The sequence below is a fragment of the Periplaneta americana genome, chromosome 13 (assembly GCF_040183065.1).
Source record: "Periplaneta americana isolate PAMFEO1 chromosome 13, P.americana_PAMFEO1_priV1, whole genome shotgun sequence".
Lineage (NCBI taxonomy): Eukaryota > Metazoa > Arthropoda > Insecta > Blattodea > Blattidae > Periplaneta > Periplaneta americana.
The window spans coordinates 113,545,662-113,568,086 of NC_091129.1; the positions used below are offsets into that span (position 1 = coordinate 113,545,662).

The following is a 22,425-nucleotide window of genomic DNA, read 5'->3' on the forward strand; positions in this document are numbered from 1 at the left end:
TGTTAAAATTTTTCCTATATTCTTTTGAGAAAATTAACTCCATATGCACTGTTCTCCAACCAGGAGATTAACCGCGAAAGAAATGTGCTTACTATTGCGTCATCTATTGGAGTGAAATAGATAGATAATATTACCGTTATAACGTCAATTTAAAAAACATGCGCTCTCCTGCATATGTTATTTTCTGTATGGAGGGATTAAACGACCAGGAAATTAACCGTGATCTAATTTTGTAACTAGAGTAGTATAAGAATGTGTGTATCAGTGTTATCGTTTGTGCTTTGAGAGTTAGCCAATGAAGATGCGTGTACCTACGTGTGTGACCTTATGACATCAACATTCATTCACTGCATTACCCTGCTGCGTCTCATTCCCCTGAGACTTTCTCCTGGTTGGAGTACAGTAGGTGAAATTATTGGGGATCATCAGTGTGGTTTTAGGCGTAATAGATCGACTATTGATTAATTTTTTGTATTCGACAGATATTCGAGAAAAATGGGAGAATAGTATTTATTAGTATTTAGTATTATTTATTTAACCTGGTAGAGATAAGGCCGTCAGGCCTTCTCTGCCCCTCTACCAGGGGATTACAACTATAATATGAACAATAAAATTAGAATTAATATTAAATTTACAATTACAATTACGATAAAAATTAAAGTACGACAAGATTACCTGATTATTAAAAGCTAGACATTTTATCATAGAAGTTAAGAACAAAGAATATTTTTGTATTTTCTGAATTACAAATTAAACCTACAATAACAAAATTCTATAGTAATGAAATTACCGAATATTGAAATATTTTGTGATAGATTAAGAGAACTATTTACAAGAAACCATGTCTGAACGAGTCTCAATTACTGACCAAGTGCCTAGTAAGTATGCGTTTGAATTCAGTTTTATTTCGACAATCCCTGATGCTAGCAGGTAACGAATTCCAGAATCTTGGCAGGGCTACTGTGAAAGAGGATGAGTAGGAGGAGGGGGCAGAGAATAAGGGGACAGTACATCATAGATTTTAAAAAGGCATATGACTCGGTTAAGAGAGATATTTTATATAATATTCATATTGGATTTGGTGTTCCTAAACCACTAGTTCGATTAATTAAAACGTGTCACGCTGAAATGCAAGGTCTCTAGATGTCGCTGTCGAGCAGCTCTTAGTCAGGTCCTCTCATCCCATTCCTTTAATGTCCGCCATCTTTGATCCATCGGTTGCTGTTGTCAAGCAGAACATTCTCTGAAAGTTATCGAAATATGTTTCGGAAACTTATTTTATGAAATATATCAATTTAAACACAAATTTCTTCCACAACCCAACCATAGCGCAATGTAAACAAACCTAAGAGTTGGCGCAAATATGGCAGCGTGCAAAGACCTGACTTATCGACGGACCTTGGTTGAAACGTACAGCAGAGTCCGTATAGGCCAGTTTCTGCTTGACACTTTTTTCAGTTCACTGCGGGTTAAAGTAAGGAGATGCACTATCACATTTACTTTAATTTTGTTCTACAATATGCCATTAGGAAAGTCCGCTTGTTTATGTGGATATGTTAAGAGAAAATCCACAAATGATTAGGGAATACACAGGAATTTTACTTGAAGCAAGTAAGAAAGTAGGTTTGGAAATAAATCCCGAGAAAACAAAGTATACGAGCCGTTCAGAGAGAAAGTGGTGCAAGTCAAAAATGGGTAATGAGGGGTAAAGTAAACATTCTGTAAAATACAGCGCAAAGTAGCAATTAATATTGAATTTGTTTAAACTATTAGTAATCAGTAGATAGCACGAAGGACATATGAATTGCTACTTTGCGCTGTATTTTACAGAATTTTTACTCGAAACCTCATTACCCAATTTTTACTTACACCACTTCTGCTCTGAATGGCTCATATGATTGTCTCTTGACCTTAACATAGTACGAAATGGAAATACAGTATAAAAATTGGAAATTTATGTTTTGAAAAGGTAAAAAAATTCAAATACCTTGGTGTAACAGTACGAACATAAATTACACTCTATAGGAAATTAAACGCAAAACAGATATGGGAAATGCCTGTTATTATTTCGCTGGGACACGAACGCCAGTCTATACTCTTTACATAATGCTGGTGCCATAAACTTTCATGATCGTTGATCATTTAATTATAATTTGTCTCTCTGGAATTCACTTTTGTATTGGTTACATTTTCAGTTGTCAGCAAATGTTGTATTAATTTTCTCGACATTGTTTTATTTCGTAATTTAAATTCAAATATTCAATTTGTGTTTAAAAGGTTCTTATTTTCAAGATCTAACGTAACCTAACCAATACTATCTAACCCAACCCAACCCAACCCAACCCAACCCAACCCAACCCAACCCAACCCAACCCAACCCAACCCAACCCAACCCAACCTAACATAATACGAAATGGAAATACAGTATAAAAATTGGAAATTTATGTTTTGAAAAGGTAAAAAAATTCAAATACCTTGGTGTAACAGTACAAACATAAATTACACTCTATAGGAAATTAAACGCAAAACAGATATGGGAAATGCCTGTTATTATTTCGCTGGGACACGAACGCCAGTCTATACTCTTTACATAATGCTGGTGCGATAAACTTTGATGACCGTTGATCATTTAATCATAATTTGTCTCTCTGGAATTCACTTTTATATTGGTTACATTTTCAGTTGCCAGCAAATGTTTTATTAATTTTCTCGACATTGTTTTATTTCGTAATTTAAATTCAAATATTTAATTTGTGTTTAAAAGTTTCTTATTTCTCAAGATCTAACGTAACCTAACCAATACTATCTAACCTTATTTTACTTAACCTAACCTAACCTAACCTAACCTATCCCAACCCAACCTAATCTAACCTAATTATTTTCACTAAATTTTTTTATCGTAATATTTTGTTTTTATGAATTCTCATAGGTACATACGTATTGTTCGTTTTTACGATACGATATGGTGTGACGGCGAGATCTCCAACATCATTCGTCTGCTTGTGCGCATGGATAGTACGCATAAATGGTTTCGTGCCGGAAATTCTCAAGACCAGCTGACGTGAAGCAAAGGTAAGCCAAATAGGAAATTATTTGGTGGAGGAGTCTTTTTCTTTCTACATATTTCAAAACTTAGAAGATATACGAACATATTTATTACAGAACAAGGAGACACAAGTAAAACTGCAACTCGTCTGCCTCTAATCAGACATGTATCATTAAGGATTTCTGGCCTGATTACAGTTTTCGGCGAAACGTCACTTTACCATAGCATTTATTATATTCTTTTAATTGAATCGACATTAAGTTGTTATGCTACTTCTCCCAGTAGCAATTCAGTTCATTCTTTTTGAGTACGATTCGTTTAAATCTTTCCGAAATCAACAGCGATACAACTTCGTTTGCGTTCAGTCCAACGAGCTGTGGCAATTCCTCTATCACCGAAATGTACCAAAATTAGACCTATCGAACGGTAACGCTATTGACTCGTTATATTTCATAAGAGCTCACTTTATTTTGATAGGTAAATATAACTTGACATTTGCATACCCATAAGCGGATCTTGTTTTTTAAATAATTGCATTTAAAATATTTTAGTTGGCTTTAATAATGGTGTAATTTAAAATTCAGATTGCGAACTGTAATTTTGCAGAAACTTTCAATTGATGTAATTTTACATTGAAATTATAATGACACAAAATGATAATTTATAATACCGGTATACAGAATTATTTTATTAACAGAAGTTTCAATATCTGACACATGGCTGCAGTTAAGTAACGTTGCGTAGGCCTATATTACATTAACTTGGTAACTCTATATGTTTCATAGGCCTATACTTAATTTTCCAATACGGTGAAGTTCAAGGACGTTTGTCGGGACTTTCGTGGTGCAGTTGACCTCAGTCTGTTGTGAGTCACTGAAGGGATTACTCATTCGTGCGCAATGTAGTGCAAGCTATTGTTTTTTCTTATTGTTTGAGAACATTGAAGGGTCTACTTATTCATGGGTAGTGTAACATAAAATTATTCTCCTTGCATTGCCATTCTTCTCCTTGCATCCCTCTTGTTCTCCTTGTTCTCTTTGTATTCCCGTTGATCTCCTTGTATTCTTCTTGTTTTCTTTCTCCTCTTGTTCTCTTTATCTTCCACTTGTTCTCCTTGTATTCCTCTTGTTCTCCTTGCCTTTCCCTTGTTACCCTTGCATTCCCCTTGTTCTCCTTGTCTTCTCCTTGTATTCCCTTTGTTCTTGTCCTGCTGTTGTTCTCCCTTTCTTCCCATTATTTTCCTTGTCTTCCCCGTGTTAAACTTGCATTCCCCATGATCTCCTTGTATTTATATTTTTCTCCTTGTCTTCTCCTTGTATTCCTCTTGTTCTACTTGTCCTTCCGTTGTTCTCCTTGCCTTCCGCTTGCTACACTTGCATTCTCCTTGTGTTCCTCTTGTTCTCCTTGTCCTCCCGTTGTTCTCCTTTTCGTTCCCTTGTTCTCCTTGCCATCCGCTTGCAACACTTGCATTCCATATGTTCTCCTTGTATTTATATTTTCTCCTTGTATTCCTCTTGTTCTCCTTGTCCTTCCGTTGTTCTCCTTGCCTTCCGCTTGCTACACTTGCATTCCATATGTTCTCCTTGTATTTATATTTTCTCCTTGTTTTCTCCTTGTATTCCTCTTGTTCTCCTTGTCCTTCCGTTGTTCTCCTTGCCTCCCGCTTGCTACACTTGCATTCCCCATGTTCTTGTATTTATATTTTTCTCCCTGTCTTTTCCTTGTTTTCCTCTTGTTCTCTTTGTCCCCCCGTTCTCCTTTTCTCCCCATTGCTCTTTTTGCATTCCCCATGTTTTCCCTGTATAACTATATTTCTCCTTATATTTCTCTTCTTCTCCTTGTACTTTCCTTATTCTCCTTATATTTCCCTGTTTGCCTTGTATTCCCCTTGATATCATTATATTCCTCTTGCTCTCATTGCATTTCACTTGCTTTCCTTGCATTTTTCTTGTCTTCTCTCTGCATTTCTATTTTTATCTTTGTATTCCCCTTGCTCTCCTTGTATTCCCTTTGTACACTTAAATATACGCAGCATATTAAAGTTGTGCACCTGCCAGTTTCTTATCTAATTAAAACAAATAGAAAATTATTGTGATGCTATAAATAAGAGATTTCGAATTTTTCGCTGATACAGAAAAGAAAATGGTTTTCAGCATTGTCTGCCCGAAATTATTTTTTTTTATTACAATACTGTCTCGTACACTTTATATAATGATAAAGTAAATGTCGAAAAAATAGCAGTTCTCGAGTACATCGCAATTTTGTCTTAATTTTTTGAAATAGAGTTTCATTATTTTTTTAGTAGAAACGAGTAAATTACTGCATTATTACCAGATAAAATGATTTTTAGATAATGAATATGAACAAAATACGTATTTATAATTCAGAAAAAAATCATTATACCTTTAACAACAATTCAATTTCGGTATGAGGAATGCTGAAAATGTACGCTTCTGTGAGTGTCTCCAAATCAATTTTTCGCAATATCGGAATTTGTTATACCGGTAATGAGAAAGTAAAACATTGCAAGACAAGGTAGATGTCAATGAAAGTTTATTTCTTGTTATCGGTTACCTGGGAAAGACTTTAATATTCTGAAGGAAATATATAGACTTCGACCGCTTTGGATTGTTGTGTTCCATGGCGAGTAGATTGCAACGTCGCAAATACATTGCCGTCTCATTCATGCGCTAGCAATCTTCGTTCACCCGTTAAGACATACCTTCCGTACTCTAATTGAAATCGATAAACTGAACAACAAATGAAATAACTGCCGTGATCTGTGCGCTGATAAGTGTACAGCAGATGTGAGCGCTGCTGTAATTTCTCTTAACGATGTGCTTTGGGAACACGGTAGTTGGGATTACATTTGCAAAATGAGATTTCAGGTCAAACAGAGGAAACGGCCAGGACAGTATAAAACTTGATCATAACATGGGAAATGATTGGTTATTTGATGTATAATATTTCCGTGGAGGAATTCTGCATTACTGCATAATGAAGGATGGGTGGAGCGGAGAAAAATTCTCTCCGGCACCGGGACTCGAACGCGGGATTTCAGCTCTACGTGCTGACGCTTTATCCACTAAGCCACGCCGGATTCCAGTTCCGATGCCAGATTGAATCCTCTCAGTTTAAATTCCACTTCATAGGGCCGGTATTATAAACGCCGTTTAATACGTTCAGTTTAAACTGAAGTTTTTCGTTCTGCTTCGTATTATATCTTACAGTTAATCTTGATATATGTTATTTTAATGTACCGAAGTACATATGATATTTCCATGCAGATATTCTGCGTCATCATACGATGAAAGAGAGAATTTTTCTCCGTTCCATTACTCTTTCATCGTATGATGACGCAGAATATCTGCATGGAAATATCATATGTACTTCGGTACATTAAAATAATATATATGATATGCGTAAATCACTTCGTGATTTAAGACGGCGCTTATTCCGTCGGATCCCGGCCAACTAGTCACTCATATCGAGTGCACCTCAGCACATGTGTGGACTTCGGTCCTGCGTTCATAGACTCTATGACGTAGTGCAGAGGGCGGCCACTACAGGGAACCCAAGAGTTGGAGCTTAATCTGAGACGATTCTAACCGCCGTCGGAGTTGTATCCGGTGTGGCTTAGTGGATAAAGCATCAGCAGGTAGAGCTGAAAACTCGGGTTCAAATCCCGGCGCCGGAGAGAATTTTTTTCTCCGTTCCATTACTCTTTCATCGTGTGATGACGCAGAATATCTGCATGGAAATATCATATGTACTTCGGTACATTAAAATAATATATATGGTATGCGTAAATCACTTCGTGATTTAAGACGGCTCTTATTCCGTCGGATCCCGGCCAACTAGTCACTCATATCGAATGCACCTCAGCACATGTGTGGACTTCGGTCCTGCGTTCATAGACATCTATGAAGTAGTGCAGAGGGCGGACACTAGAGGGAACCCAAGAGTTGGAGCTTAATCTGAGACGATTGTAACCGGCGTCGGATTTGTATCCGGTGTGGCTTAGTGGATAAAGCATCAGCAGGTAGAGCTGAAAACCCGGGTTCAAATCCCGGCGCCGGAGAGAATTTTTCTCCGTTCCATTACTCTTTCATCAGTTAATCTTGAGTTAACTTGAGTTTAACTTGATCGGCAGTTCTCTGCCGTTTAAACTGCAGTTCAAGGTTCAATAGTGGAAGATGGCGGTTCTGCAATACACATGGATATTGCAGAGGTTTTCCAAGAACTTATGAGTGACGATATGTGAGTGATCAATATTACTGAACGAAATTTTTCGAAATAGAGTGCACCACTTTGAAATATACATAAATGAATATAAGTTTTATAACAGATTGAGGTTTTCAAAACAGACGTCCTAACCTTCAGAATTAAGCTTAAGTTATAGTCCTAACCTTGTTTCGAAAAATTGAAACTCGGACACAACATGCAACAGAAAAATGAGAAAGTGTAAAAATATGTGTTTCAATTTAAAGATTTTTTGAAAAGAAAAATGATTTATTTTTTATTTTTGAAAGCATTCTGTTGAATCTCTCATCAGTTACTAGTTGTGCTGCGCTATTTTTCCTCTGGTAGTAGACATACTGAAAACGATGGAAGATTTCGGATGTGTCCGTAAATCTACTATAAACCTATTGCGCATGTACTGTGTGTGGCAGTCGCCTGGTAAAATTTACTATGAGGTCTGATTTATAAACACTGATAATAATATTACCTAATTTTACTAGACTCAAAAAAATAATTTTATTGTTTGACTGAATTATTCTGTTTCATAAATATTCTAGACAACACAAAAAATACGCACACTAATATTATTAATTCATTACTCAGTTGATTCTGTGCAGAGTTAGGTCGAGGATGGTCATGCAAGGTTTAGTCTTGTTGCATTGTGTTTGGGAGTATAACGTTGGTAGCCAGCGTTAAGAAACTGTTTGAGGTAAAGTCTGACAAGCATACTGAAGTACGCGGTATTGGTCCTCTTTAGGTTTTTTTTATGATCCTGTCTCAGATGTCTAAGAACAAAGATGTTTCTTAATGAAGATTCTCCACGAGCGTCGACTATTTTAAATCAATAATATAATTAAACAATTGTGATCGTCTTCGTTTCTTTCCTAGCAGTAATAACAATCGTATTCCACTACGGTTTAACTTAACCGAGACTCTGTAACACGGCACTTGAGTTAAACTCACGGTTATGTTTAACTTAGGTTTAACATAATCTTGAGATTAACCGTATTTATAAAACCGGGCCTTAGTTTCCATTTAGTGGCCAACCCTTATGCACTGTGTCACAGATGTGTGACAGTGGCACAATGTCCAACACACTATGTGCAGAGGTGCACTCATTACGAGTGACTAAGTGGCCGGGATCCGACGGAATGAACGCCGTCTTAAATCACTAAGTGATTATTTACGCATTTCATATCAGGCTTGGCTCTTAATCTTCACGGATAACAAGGGAGTACGGGCAAAGATTTTACAAGTAAATAAAAATGCTAGATATTTGTTTTGCTTCATGCACTCATTCAATTTAATGGCACAAGACAGTGTGAAGCACATTGCAACTTGCAGGTCTAATAAATATGATAAGAGAAGCCCCGAAAAGGTTGAACTGTGCATTTGTATCTCTTGAAGAATTGAACTAGAACAAAATTTAAGACCTATACAAATCTGGCTTTCAGGTAGTACAGCTTGCCCAAGTCAAGTCGAATGGGGATATCGGGATGGAATGTAGAGGCAAAACACAGTTGCCACATAGGTTACTTAACGCTCAGATTTCAACGTGTGCACATCGTTTAAAATACACTACGGAGCGCACGCATTTGTTGTCCTTGTCTTCAGATAAAGGCAACAGTTACGCTGTCTCCCAGCCTCTCCCCTCATGCAACTTTCTCCACGCTTGCCAATCAGAACGCCAAACCTCACTGTCAAGCAGAAGTAAAAGTACAGTCTATTTCAAAGCGTCTTAAATTGTTACCGCTCTATGAACTGAAGCGCAATAGGAAAACTGTGCTGTCATATGTGACTGTACTGGTCTCCTCTCGTTACCGCCTCCAACTTCCCCTCTCGGCTCGTAGACTTAACTTGGTCGAGCTGTAGCTCCCTGTAAAGCAGGTTTGAATAATTTCAAGGAAAAATTGTTCCGGGGCCGGGTATCGACCCCGGGACACCCGGCCCCGGGACCCTTCGCTTAGCGCGCGAACGCTCTTCCGACTGAGCTACCCCAGGAACTATACATAATACATTCGTTACTGGAGGTACGTTAACAGAAAGCCACAATTTAAGTCACACAAGTATTTGTGTGCACTCATAGTTGGGTTCTGGCGTCTTGTCAGCTCATTTGAGTCGTGTGGATACAAAGGAAAAATTGTGACGGTGTCGTGTATAGTTCCTGGGGTAGCTCAGTCGGAAAAGCGTTCGCGCGCTAAGCGAAGGGTCCCGGGATCGATACCCGGCCCCGGAACATTTTTTCCTTGAAATTATTCAAAATTTAAGACCGTTTTGTCCAACGCAATACTACATCGATTCTTTACATTCCACTTTATACTACCATTTATTGTAATAGCAACTGTAATAGTACATTTATTATTTGTACACCAAAGTATTATGATTGTTATTAATTTTTACTATTTTGGCAGGTAAGCGCAATAGATTTAGAATCTTTGAATGCGCGATTCACTGTTAGGATCCTTAGCTTAAAATCTCTGACAGATAACTATCAAGACGTTCTTTCGTTCCTTTCAGATTTTTCTGAAAACGATAAAAGTGATGCTGGTACTAAACCTTCCGGTTACCTAAAACTGCTTGAATAATTAGAATATTTTGCTTATTTAAATCTTTAGGGAGGCCGAGACGTAGATGGGAATATAATATTAAAATGGATTTGAGGGAGGTGCGATATGATGTTAGAGAATGGATTAATCTTGCTCAGGATATGGACCAATGGCGGGCTTATGTGAGGGCGGCAATGAACCTCCGGGTTCCTTAAAAGTTAGTAAGTAAGTAAACATGATGACACAGGCATTTACCACCCTGGATGCAACAAATATAAAACTTCAAAGTGTAAACCTTGATTTCCATGAACCAAATCATCTCAGTCACAATTTGATAACATTCTTAACTTTTCGTGATAACTATGAAATGTTATGGGACCAAACTACTAGAAGAGAAATGAGCTGGACCTGTCAGAACCAAGGACCCCGATGCAAAGGAAAGCGTCTCGCCGCCTAGACGATCGTCAACACACACAACATGAATTTAGCGACGCGAAGGAATATTTTATAAGTAAATTGTGTGACAGCATCCCTTAAAGAGTGTTTCCAGGAAAGTGAAATTTTAAATACAGTGGGAAAACTCCGTTATCGGAAAAGGCGATGATGGCAGGATTGTCAGGCGTGTTTTCGATGACGACATAAATAACTATGAGATCTTACGATTGCAGAGAAATATGGTGTGTGATAGTGCTGCAATGTTGTGTGTTGTATTAAGAAATTTTGGAGATGTAGTTAAATTTCTGAAGTCACATGTTATTCGTGAAATAGTGCCTGAATTAATTAAATTTATACGCCTGACTTTGACTATGCCGGTTCCCACAGCTACAGCCGAAAGATCTTTCTCCGCGTTGAAAAGGCTAAAAACATTTCTGTGTTCAGCAATGCCCCAGAAGCGACTTAATCACATCGCTATTTTAAATACACACAAGAATAGCGCTGAAAAGTGGGATTTAGAGGATGTATGTGACGAGTTTATAGGCAGAAGTGCAGTGAGGAGAAATAAATTTACAACGCGTCTTGCTACATAGTGGTGGTTTCCGTATATTGTTTTATATTATATTACAAAGTCGGATCGTAAATTTAAAAAGTTAATTGTAAACTTAAATTTACAACTTAGCCACAATCTTATTATTCACAGGGCTACACAACTCTTTATCACGGTTTAATTAAGTTAGTCTACTATCTGTATTCGGTTATTTTTATCGAATTATCAAAAATATTGTCAGATCTCTAATTTTTCTGTTAGTCTATATTTTATATCATTGTTGTGAATAGACATAGGGTAAAGTTTCCTAATTCCGTGATATTCCTATTTCCGTGATACATTTTTTTCACTGAATGTCACAGGATTGGTTATCTTGCTATACCTGGTAAGGTTTATCTTGTCTCAGTAGCAATAAAACCAAGTCCCTTCAAATGAGGGTGGAGATTATAGGAGGGTTGTAAATTTTCAGGATTCCTTTCAAAATCTTGTTATTGTACAGGCTGCCGGAACTCAATTTATTGAAAGACAAGCTTAGTGACGGAACTACAGAGTACGAAGAGAGATATTTTGTTATTTTATTTTGCGCTACAGAATTGTATCAACTAGTCCCTTCCGCCACTGGATGGATGGACGGCATCGCTCCACTCTCCCCATCGCCATAACAATACAGACGAAGTAAGACATATCTCCTTTCTCTCTCTTTTCACAGTGAGACAAGATGCATCACACAGCCTTTAGGAAGTTCACCGATGTCTCAAAACTAAGCGAAAGATGCACTCTTTCGAGAAAGATGTCTGGCGCTATGGTCGAACGTCAAAGCTTTGATTGACATTCAATTTTTAAAAAGTATCACGGGATTAAGGGTATCACGGAATTAGGCAACTTTACCCTATATCACGATTCATGTAAGGGAGAATTTGACATTTTATTGTAATTCAAAATTTTGAGCCCACTCAAAATTTTTCAAAAGTTGGCGCCACTGATCGCTTGTGAGGTTCAGACCAGTCTTCGGACAGTTGAATAAACAACAACTGTGAATTGAAAGTTCAAAACAATGTAAATGTGTCCTTTCACACTTATTTCATCAGTTTGAATTAAAATATTGCAGTTAGCCTTTGTCGTTCAATAACTCATTAACTAATCTTTTCCGAATATTTGCGTTACACATCTTTCTTCTTTTGGTGTGGATAACTGGACCCCAAACCGTGTTCCAGGATTTTTGTTATACTCGGTGTATACATTTATTTGTATTTAGGCCTATGTATTTATGTATATGTATATACAAAACTATATATATCGTATATATAATACTAATTTATAGTACGAGTACAAGAGAGTAAAATTAGCTTTTATGCGCGATTGAAAAGTTTAGATAATTCCACTAGCGCATAAAATCTGTTTATTCTCGTGTGTTATACGAGTACAATATTTTATCCATTGCTGGTATCTGAATTCAATTTGAAATTGTGCGCCATTTCTTTGTAATGCGTGTTTTTTGTGAAGAAGCAAATGAACGTATGGTTGCTAATGTGTTGGTTGTCAAGGAAAAAGTTTTTGTGCGAGATCGTGCGTATTTGCATGGTTTCCGCACAGAACATTCAGTATTCCCAACCTAACACACATAACAATTTCCCTCTTCTTACCGCTTAAGTGACATATTGATTTTACTGCTTTAGGCTTTTAACATATTATTTTTAGAGACGTTCAATATAGTAATAATTACAAATTGGAAACTTACCACTGCAATTTCACCTAAATTGCACTGTTAATTATTGTTTTTAAATTTTTGCAAAAATTAAGTAAACTCTACAACTCCACTAAAGTTTCTGCATTCGTGATGCAAGTAACATTAAGGAAGCCGTGAAAAAAATCAACAAGATTCCAGACTCATCGTAGACTGGGGGAAAAAAAGACATACGTATATCACGGCCTGCTGGAGTATAGTAAACACAGAAAACATTTTAAAACAACAATGTTAGATATAGATATTTTTGTTTTGCAAATTTTTCGTCATTGAACAGAAACCAAGATGGAGATTTCATTGCAACTAATTAGAAATTCCTCTTTCAGGTATGTAATAAACGATCTTCGCACAAAATAATGTACGATACACGAGCGGTATGTTTTCTTTCAAATCTCAGAAATTAAAAAAGCTCAACTACGTTTCGCTTTTTCTTACTTTTCCTCGAACATGAAAACTTCAACATACCGCTCTTGTAACGCATATTACTACGAGTATTAATTCTGGTTTGTTATTCACAGCATTGTTTAGGTTGCTAAGAACGATGAAATAAAGACCAGTTTAGATACCAGTCAAAGATAAAACAATAAAATTAATTTCTCTTAGTAAAATGTTTTCCAGTGTAAACCAACTTAACTGTCTGACTCGACGGTTTATTCCACGTAAAATATAAGCCACCGGGTAGCTCAGGCGGTAGGGGCATTTTCTACTGATTCAGAGCATTAGGGGACTTTTACATTCTGATTTTAGTTTCGAAATGATATTCTTTCAAGTACATATGCTTAGAAGCGTCGTTTAAAAGTACACGTGTGTTGAAAGTGGAAATATTCAACGAACTGACTTTACAAATATTAATTTATTATATACTTATAATGTAAGTATTTAAATGCTAAATTGAACTTTTGGAGATGTAATATATATACTTTTTTTGTTCTTGGTAGGCTTCAACAGGATCTGAAAATAATTTTTGCTTTTGTAGAGAGTTTTAATTTTGATTGTAAATTGTAAATTCCTACCATTACAGTTAGAAAACAAATGTAGCTTTAGGCACTGGTACATGATGCGCTCTAGGATAACGTGGTGTATTTCTCTTATTATTGACCGTAGGACCGGATGAGGATGAAATTATGTATCATCTTTCAATTTAGCTCACATCGTATTATTATCAATACAATGTAAACAATCTGGAGAATGATACAAAATAATGTTAAACTTCTGTAATATGAATACATCAAATATAAAGATTTCTTGTGAAACTATATATGAGTCAGATTGCATTGTTAATAGACTTAACGTATCTGTGAATTTTTTTGTGAGGTGGAGGAAAATTTGGTAGGCCACACAAAAACGGTCTACGATTTACTGCAGAGTGTTTGTAAAGTATTTCTTCGAAAATTAACACACAAAGCTGTAGGCCTCCTTCTAGAAGTACCGTAGTATGCTGTTATACTTTAATATGCGACTAAGAAACATAAAATAATATAAGAGAGTCTGGGTTAAATAGACATCTGATGTTCAAGTACTAAAACAGGTTTATGTGCCTGGAAGTACTTAGATACGGAGAAGAAAGACACTAAAACTTAACTTGAAGCACTTAACTTTTTAATCATTCGTATTTCCAAAGTTTGGAGTGGAAGGAATATATTACTTTATTTTGCACGAGCTATACGTAGATTAGGCCATTACGGGTAGATTTCATCAAATGTTTTTAATCCGACCAAAATGTATTAAGAAATTTTGAATTTTTTGAGAAAAATAAATACGAATATTACAGCTACAGAGCGCTAATAACAGTATATCTACTCTTTCACGTTACTGTCTTGTAATTCTACTTGCTACACTTAAAGTAGCAGGGTGTGAGAAGGGCGATTGTAGCACAGTCTAGTATATACAGTCGCGAAGCTCAATACGTAGTAAATATGCAAACATTAGGTAGTTGCTCACCACTAGGATCGCTAATATCGCCTCATTACAGGTAATGCAAAATAGTACCGCCACAGTCTATTGTTTCTAGCACCCTCAAAACTCAAGCTTCGTGACTGTATATAGTAGACTGTGATTGTAGTGTAAACAAATACATCTTTCCGAATTACTGCCAGATTAAGGTAACATTGAAACTTAGTTTCCAATAAAAAAAAATATATAAGTTCAATTCAAAATTTACGAACAATTTTCTATCATTTTGTTGAACATTAAATCAACTGTGTAGTGCTTAATAAAAACAGTAAATATTACATGAAAGATTCCATTACTCTATTTCATGCAGTTTCAGAATAATTAGGAATACACAGCTTGTACACCTCAAACTCCACTAAAAGATAACACTTGAAATAAAGTATAATAAGAAATTTAAAAGTTAAGCGCTAGATAATAATAGTAATATGCGTTACAAGAGCGGTATGTTGAAGTTTTCATGTTCGAGGAAAAGTTTGAAAAAGCGAAACGTAGTTGAGCTTTTTTAATTTCTGAGATTTGAAAGAAAACATACCGCTCGTGTATCGTACATTACTTTGTGCGAAGATCGTTTATTACATACCTGAAAGAGGAATTTTTAATTAGTTGCAATGAAATCTCCATCTTGGTTTCTGTTCAATGACGGCAAATTTGCAAAACAAAAATATCTATCTTCAACAATGTTGCTTTAAAATGTTTTCTGTATTTACTATAGCCTACTCCAGCAGGCCGTGATATACGTCTGTCTTTTTTTCCCCCAGTCTATAAATGCGAACTTAGAACAAACGGTAAGGTTATGTAACGATTTATTTTTCATTTTAATATTTTAACAATATTATTTATATAACATATTGCAGTAATAACATCGGCAAGTTTAATTTTGCCGTTCAAGGAGATGTTTAGAAATGGAAAATATCTTTGACATCTAATTCTGCACATTGAAATTAATTGTTACATTTGTGCAGTTATTCAGAGTCACTGGAGCACCACCACCAGTTTTTTCTATTGTGCAGTAACTTTTGTAGATTTTACTTAATTTTTGCAAATATTTAAAAATAATAATTAACAATGCAATTTAGGTGAAATTGCAGTGGTAAGTTTCCAATTTATAATTATTACTATATTGAACGTCTCTAAAACTAATATGTTAAACGCCTAAAGCAGTAAAATCAATATGTCACTTAAGCGGTAAGAAGAGGGAAATTGTTATGTGTGTTAGGTTGAGAATACTGAATGTGGAATTTTAGACTTTCCGCGGATTGGTTTTGTGCGGAAACCAAGCAAATACGCACGATCTCGCACAAAAGTTATTTATTTCTGTTTTAAAGGTATTGTTCGAATTGTCTACCATTTGCGTGCCTGCAACCTTCACACCGTCTTATCCAATTGTATCGAAATCTAGCAAGTACTCCCACATTGTTCCGTATTTCTTCAGAGCTCTGAAAAATACGTACGTTCACGGGGGGTTTTAATATTTAGAATTTCTGTTCTGTAAACCCTGCCTTTCATATCTCTTATCGTACAAGAAAAAATGGAGAAGATTCAGGTCCGACGGTTAGCAAGCCATCTAACTGATCCATAGCGTCCAATCCACCTGTCAGGAAAACTACAATTTAGTTGGTCACTAACATTCCGTATAAATGCGGTGGGGTACCATCGTGTAAGAAGTTTCCATACGTAGAAAATGTAAGTTAAAAATAAAAATGTCACATAGTGTGCTCAATGTGGCCAACGCGCTCCCCAGATCTCAAACCCTTTGATTTTTACCTTTGGGGTTATCTTAAGTCATAGGTCTCCCAGGAGAAAACCCGTGATTATTATGTGAATTTTCTATTGTGAACTGATTTCTCTTTTGGGACACCCTGTAGAATAAAACTGTCAGCACTCCGCTCGTAGTGTCTTTTATTTCAACACTGAAATATATATGTATTTTTAAAAGAAAAGTGAATTTTCATTACACTTAATAATTCATTAGATTTACATAATAAGAAACAAATATTGCTATAGAACAAAGGAGTAGGCCTACAACAGTTAAATACAAAAATGTTCATCTGAAAGTTTAACTTGTCTAAACAGCTGACCGCTCTTATCAGCTGTACGCTCCGCCGATACTAGCGACATAGTTGGATTAATTGATAACTACACCTTCGTCAGCTGGATTATAGTACCAACAACATGAAAAGAGCTGACAAGAGCTGTCCCTACTGTATCTTCATTATACTGTGATTCGACAGTCAAAGGGAGACTTTTGTTTACAAAACTTAACCCCCTCCAAAGTCATGAGGTATGTACATTGAACATGTAAAGAAAGGCTGCTTGCTTGCTTACTTACTTACTTACTTACTTACAAATAGCTTTTAAGGATCCCGTACGTTCATTGCCGCCCTCACATAAGCCCGCCATCCATCCCTATCCTGTATAAGATCAATCGAGTCCCTATCATCGTATCCCACCTCCCTCAAATCCATTTTAATATTATCCTCCCATCTACGTCTCGGCCTCCCCAAACGTCTTTTTCCCTCCGGCCTCCCAACTAACACTATATATGCATTTCTGTATTCTCCCATACATGCTAAATGCCCTGTTCATCTCAAACGTCTGGATTTAATGTTCCTAATCATGTCAGGTGAAGAATACAATGCGTGTAATTCTGCGTTACGTAACTTTCTTCATTCTCCTATAACTTCATCCCTCTTAGTCCCAAATATTTTCCTAAGCACCTTATTGCATGGTTTCGTAACAATAATAGATTTCTTTATTTATATAGTTTATTCCAAATAACATTATCTTTCACTACCTATCATTTCGCAAGTAGGATTTGAATCACCAGATATAGGCCCCATATACAGTATATAATCTATAACATTATAATATAATATCAATAAATATTCTACAACGGAATATTTTATCATATTTAACCCCTATAATCCTCTCATTAAAATTAAATTAATAGAAAACTTAAAAAAGTAAACCCCAAGAAATAATGACGTCGTTACGCTATGGATAGGATTTAAAAGACCTTTGTCACTTTTTTATACATGTATATTGTTATAAGACACGTATCTCGGGTCAAATTTCGTTTTCATTGTGTAAGGGGAGGCGTTGCCATTTTCACGTGTGAAAATGAGGTACTCGGCATAAAATGTTCCTCATCCCTGGACCGAGACGGAGTGGCTTTGCCGAGATTGTGGTGGTGCAGCGGCGCAGTCGTTCATATGTTTTATAGGGCAATTGTGAGCTTCGTAATTTTCTACACGGCAAGGGTGATAGACCAGCCATTGTAAGAAAAAGTGAGCTCGCACTGAAATTTACCAGACGTTGTGCACAATGAAAGTTTCAAACAAAATGGAACACGTGTCTTGTTCTCACAACTACCAACACGTAACGAACAACAAAACAACATTTGTGTTCTCTGTACAGGCTGTATCATACTTCTCCTTTCTAAAGCTCCAAGTTCCTATTAGAAAAGGAAGAACATTTCTACTTCTTTAATATATGAAGGGGTGAGAATGATGTACTCCTAAGCCACACAAACAAAGTTTTATAGGAAAGCGTATTGAAGGTTTAGAGTCCATTGATATTATTAGTTGCTCTATCATAATTTCTTCAGCGTATACACGTCATTGATCAGATTTTTTGTATTCGACAGTTAATGGAGGAAAAAATGGGAGTATAAGGGTACAGTACATCAGTTATTCACAGATTTCAAAAAGGCATATGATTCCCTTAAGAGAAAAGTTTTATGTAACATTCTTATGGAATTTGGTATTCCCAAGAAACTATTTCAATTAATTAAAATGTGTCTCAAAGAAACTTACAGCAGAGTCCGTATAGGTCACTTTCTATCTGATGCTTTTCCAATTCACTGTAGGCTGAAGCAAGGAGATGCATTATCTACTTTTTAACTTCGCTCTAGAATATGCCATTAATAAAGTACAGGATAACAGACAGGGTTTGGAATTGAGCGGATTACATCAGCTTCTTGTCTATGTGGATGACTTGAATATGTTAGGAGAAAATCCAGAAACAATTAGGGAAAACGCAGAAATTTTACTTGAAGCAAGTGAAGCTATAGGTTTGGAAGTAAACCGCGAAAAGACTAAGTATATGATTATGTCTCTTGACCAGAATATTGTACGAAATGGAAATATAAAAATTGGAGATTTATCTTTTTTTAATGGGTTATTTTACGTCGCTTTTTCAACATCTAGGTTATTTAGTGTCTGGATGAAATGAAGGTGATAATGCCGGTGAAATGAGTCCGGGGTCCACCGCCGAAAGTCACTCAGCATTTGCTCGTATTGGGTTGAGGGAAAACCCCGGAAAAAATCTCAACCAGGTAACTTGCCCCGACCGGGAATCGAACCCGGGCCACCTGGTTTCGCGGCCAGACGCGCTGACCGTTACTCCACAGGTGTGGACGAGATTTATCTTTCGAAGAAGTGGAAAAATTCAAATATCTTGGAGCAACAGTAACAAATACAAATGACATTCGGGAGAAAATTAAACGCACATTAAATATGGGAAATGCGTGTTTTATTCGCTTGAGAAGCTTTTGTCACCCAGTCTGGTGTTAAAAAAATCTGAAAGTTTGAATTTATAAAACAGTTATATTACCGGTTTTTCTGTATGGTTGCGAAACTTAGACTCTCACTTTGAGAGAGAAACAGAGATTAAGGGTATTTGAGAATAAGGTTCTTAGGAAAATATTTGGGGCTAAAAGAGATGAAGTTACAGGAAAATGGAGAAAGTTACACAACGCAGAACTGCACGCATTGTATTCTTCACCTGATATAATTAGGAATTTTAAATTCAGACGTTTGAGATGGGCAGGGCATATAGCACGTATGGGCGAATCCAGAAATGCGTATAGAGTGTTAGTTGGGAGACCGAAGGGAAAAAGACCTTTGGACCGAGACATAGATGGGAGGATAATATTAATATGTATTTGAGGGAGATATGATATGACGATAGAGAGTGGATTAATCTTGCACAGAATATGGACCGATGGCGGGCTTATGTGAGGCGCCAGAGAACTTGCGGGTTCCTTAAAAGCCAATTGTAGGTAAGTAAGTGGTGTTGAGATAATACGTCATTTAGTTCTTGAAAGAATTTAGTTTGAAGAGTATTTTTAATGTAATGCTTCACTGTAAGGTAAGACATTGGTCACAGTGGGGTTGCTTGATAAGGATACTTCTCTTAGCTAAGACATTTGTTTATTCATTGCCAAAGAGTTCGCAATGACCAGGAATCCACTAGAGAATGATATTTTTATTCTTTTTTATTGGAGTCTTTAAGAATAACGGCGATAGCAAATTTGTCTAAGTGTAAGTAAAGCTGACTTAATGCAACACGAATGGTCTCAATCTCTCCATCAAAAGCCGAGAGATTCTGCCCAACTGATATAAAAGGAAAAAAGGTTGCCGTATATTCCGACCCCTATGTTCATATGGCCTTTCCTTTTTTAACCATCAGTGACAATTCTTAACCATTCATCTTTGGGGTATTGAATGTTAACTGTTTCGAGAGCTAGTTGTTTAAAGGCGCGTCTCCACTATTAAACATTTAACAACAACATGTTAAATATGAAATGTTGAATTTAACATGTATATGGACATTTCAAGTCTCAATTGACTTAACATGTTAACTAAGTATGTTGAATTTAACACTTTTAACATGTTGGCGTGTTTTCCAGCAGAAATGGAAAACATGTCAATTCATTTGCTCGTGCAGCGTCGGTACAGTTCGGCAAAGTTCGTACAGTTTCCATAGCAACAACTAAAAGTTCCGATTTGTGGCGCGTATCTTGATCATTTTTATACTAACATTGGTCCTTGGTGTTGGCTGTAAGTTGTTCGAAGACGAAGTAATGGAGTGGACGAAAGAAAATACATTAGAATAAAATTAATGCACTGATGGAAAGGCCTCGTTTGTGGGATATGTCTGCAAAAGAATGCACGGGCAAAACTAAGACGGCCGACTGTTTTAGAGACCTGGAATTATTATTTAATTGTTCTCGAGAATACAATAGAGAGTTTTCGCACTCTCGTCGTACGCTAAACGTTAATGCTATGTTGACGTCAGTAATGGTCGTATTTGGTGATGTATGTTAACGTTCGTAAAACTTCAGAAAGAATAATTATACGATATTACCCACTCCTTTAACATCTATCATGTCGTAGATCCTATGATAATCAATCCCTCTGTAATTTTCTTAATTGAAATGAAATGGCTGCTCGTAAATTGTGTATTTCTTTGATGTAACAAGAAGTATTTTTGCAGCACTATATTAAAATCGTGTTCTGACATTCTCAGCAAGTTTTTGAATCCAAATCGGTACTGTATTCAACTTTAAGCTCGTTTAGAATGTATCCTGCTTAGTGTCTTTTACTAAGATATTGCCGCATCCACATTCTCATTTTCTTCCTTTTCAAAGTCTTGTAACAAGCAATAGAGGCAATTACAAAACTCAGATCTTCATCTGAGTCCATTGTCCAAGGTCTGAAAATAAAACATTAACTATATTAAAATCTCAGAGACTATTTATGGTGGACTACGCAAAGAAAGTCAAGTTTAAATGTTTAACAGTGTGGACAAAGTGTTAAATGAAATTAGCATTAACATGTTCAATCAACATGTTGGGATGTTAACGGTAAACAATTTAACATTTAACATGTTTAATAGTGGAGACGCGCCTTAAGGCATTGTTTGTCATGGTTGTTTTTGATGATGGGATGTCCAAGTTGTGTGGAAGCTGAGATGATGTCAGCTGTGACCGGATTTTGTAGTTGCATTAAAGGTCGAGGGAGATGGGATATGGCCGGGCTTTCTTTTATTTTAGCAACATGTTGTGTCTTTAGATGTCTCTCCGTTATGCTATAGCTGTCCCAGTATGTGTCTGTGCTCCTTATTAATTTTTCGTATAGCAGAATAGCTTTTCATCTATAACTTGACGATGTGGTTTAATGCCTGCAAGGAGAAGCGTACTATCAATGGGGGTAGATTTTACTCCCCCGGTTATTAAACGTAATGCTTGGTTTTGTATCATGTGTAGTTTGAGTGTGGTTTCTGCTGACGTAATGAGGGGGCTCACAGCAATAAAACATAGACGGTTCAAAATACTCTTGTAGGTTGTTAATAACGTTTGGCGGTTACAACCCTATTTACTTCCGGATAGTCGTTTCAGTATATTAAGACGTTTGGAAGCTTGATCTTTTACCCTTAAGGGGAAAGGATGGTATTTTTAAAAACTTTTTTCCTATTTGGTGTAAAATATTAATTTTTTGTATGTAGAGAGCTCATAACTGTGGCAACTCAACCAAATAAAAATATTTTGAAAAAAAAATTATTTGGGGCCAAATTTGGAAAAAAAAAATACCCAATGCAGGATTGTACTAAAACCGATATATCTAAACCGTTTTTAAAGATAGATTCAAACAGTTTTTGCAATGTATTTTCAAAAGTATGTTCTACAAACTGTCTGTAACAGAATTTTGATATTAGTCCCTACGTTTGTAAAATAAACAATTAAAATTTAGTAAAAATTTTGTGATTTCCTGTCTTGCAAACAAACGAACGTATTTTAAAAATGAAATCAATTAACAAAATTCTGTTACAGAGAAAAGTTTCCTAATAGTCTAAAGAATGTGTGTTCTAAATTTCACGCATGTATCTTCAATAGTTCAGAAATTATATCCATTTTGTCTGGCAATGTAGCAAAAAAAATGAAGCTACTGGAAACCGATAAAAGCGGGCATGTGATTTAAAAATCCATAGCGCAGGAAGTTTAAAAATGACGTCTCAACATCCGATAAGGGCACAAATACCCACAAAATGTTATGCAATGTATTCCACACATATCAAAGGGTATTTTAAAGAAAAAAAAATTTGAAAATTTAATTTACCGGAAACA

General features: G+C 36.2%; 1 protein-coding gene across 3 annotated transcripts in view; it reads left to right on the forward strand.

The window, feature by feature from the left end:
• LOC138712282 (zinc finger protein 585A) overlaps positions 1–22,425 on the forward strand; it is a 318,317-nt gene that overhangs the window by 33,203 nt on the left and 262,689 nt on the right. For 2 of the 3 annotated variants that reach the window (XM_069843883.1, XM_069843884.1), the window contains exon 2: positions 2,930–3,072. The exons of the other annotated variant lie outside the window; for it this stretch is intronic. The gene's annotated coding sequence lies outside the window, so the exon portion shown is untranslated. The remainder of the gene's footprint in view (positions 1–2,929; positions 3,073–22,425) is intronic. 3 annotated transcript variants of the gene reach the window in all.